Here is a 1,583-nt window from a genome sequence, read left to right as displayed (position 1 = left end):
AAAGTACATCGGCAGATTAAAGGAAAATCAGAATTTTGACCATTGGACATTTTTAAATATACATTTAATATTTTTGTGATATACGATGAACAATATTTAAATACACATTGAACACTGTTTTATAAACGCTGAACAAATATTTAAGTATACGTTGAACATTTTTGTGATATACACTGAACTGTTTTTAAGCAGACAATAGAATTTTTTGTGATATACACTGAACAATATTTAAATACACATTGACATTTTTGTGATATACGCCAAACAAAATTTGCATCGTGATTTTTCTTTAAAAAGTGAATAGAATTTGAAAACCATGAACAATTTTTGAAATCATAAACAAAATTAGGAAATTTTAACATTTTTAAAACAAAATATAAAAATTATATTGAAAAATGGTACAATAAAGAAACGAAAAAAAGAAAAGACCTAGAATAAAAAACTGAAAGAAAAAAGGAAAAAAGAAATCCCAGAAAACCGGCAAAAGAATAAAGGAAAAAAAAGGTCGACCCAAAGCCGTTTGCCTCGCACCGAACTGGGCCGGCCCGAAGTTCAAACAGGGCTCAGCTCAGTTAAAAAAAGAAGTTGGGCTGGGCGTTGCAAAAGTTTCGGCCTGAACAGCCTAAGAGGATCACATGGCCCATGAACCCAAACAAAACCCTAGCCAATCCGGCCGGCATAAATACAGAGGCACGCACAGCCGAATTCCTCACAGCAGCGCCGCCACAGGTAAGATCTGAGTTGTTCATGGCAATACTTCCCCTCATCTCTTCTCCTCTTGTTTTTGGTTGTGTGGCTCAATTCGTACCTCACTTGAGCCCCTTGATGAGTCGATCCCTCAGTATAATTTCTTCGGGGCTCGAATTTTCCAAAGGGGCCAGACTGTATGGGGATCTTGAGTCGCTTCGCCTACTGATTATCGTGAGGCGCAGCGAATAACATTCTCCAAAATTGCCCCACCAATCATCCCATCCCATCCTTATGGTGTTTGATCTTTTAGTTTGCCTGTTTCTTCTTATTTTGGCGGACCAGTTCTGTTTGCCCAGTGATGGCACATCTTTGAGACCTGAGAATTTTCTTCTTTGATGAAAATCATTAGCATAATCGCTGAGGGCTACAGACTCAACCGCTTTGTTTCCTTTCTTTTTACTGCAAGTCTTGGCATGGATGAGGATATGCACTGGGCTCCGAGGTCCGAGCAGCGAACGTCTGCGTTCTGATGGAGATGCGTTTGCCTAGAAAGCATTGTCTGACATCTCTTCTAACGCTTTCTCGTTTCTGTTCTCGCTACTATCGAGGGCTGCATTGTACCAAGGCTTGGGTTCTTTGTACCCTCGTCTTGCTCGCCAGATTCGGCTGTAGTCAAACCAATCATGGAAGCTGACATATCTACTGTATACATATCTACTGTATACATTTATAAAAATTACATACAAATCAAATTATGATGCAATAAAATTATTTTCTGATTTATTTTTATACATGCTATAGTAGTTACTATAGTAATCCTGGCATCCCTTCTTCGCTTTACACATGCATTTCACTATAGCTTTGTGACATCTAATGATGTTGCTTCCGATTGT

The 1,583-nt window shown here is 38.5% G+C and overlaps 1 non-coding gene and 1 pseudogene across 1 annotated transcript; both read left to right on the top strand.

Moving 5' to 3' along the window:
* The first annotated feature begins 1,041 nt into the window (after positions 1–1,041).
* LOC119296498 lies at positions 1,042–1,115 on the top strand. Its single transcript, XR_005145258.1, has one exon. It is a non-coding gene; the product is annotated as a small nucleolar RNA R66 (small nucleolar RNA).
* Positions 1,116–1,163: 48 nt separating this feature from the next.
* On the top strand, positions 1,164–1,256 carry LOC119296599 (annotated as a pseudogene).
* Positions 1,257–1,583: the final 327 nt, after the last annotated feature.

This window comes from Triticum dicoccoides, chromosome 4B (assembly GCF_002162155.2).
Source record: "Triticum dicoccoides isolate Atlit2015 ecotype Zavitan chromosome 4B, WEW_v2.0, whole genome shotgun sequence".
In the NCBI taxonomy this organism is placed as follows: domain Eukaryota; kingdom Viridiplantae; phylum Streptophyta; class Magnoliopsida; order Poales; family Poaceae; genus Triticum; species Triticum dicoccoides.
The sequence above is the reverse complement of the archived record's forward strand: the minus strand, read 5'-3'. Positions and strand labels throughout refer to the sequence as shown.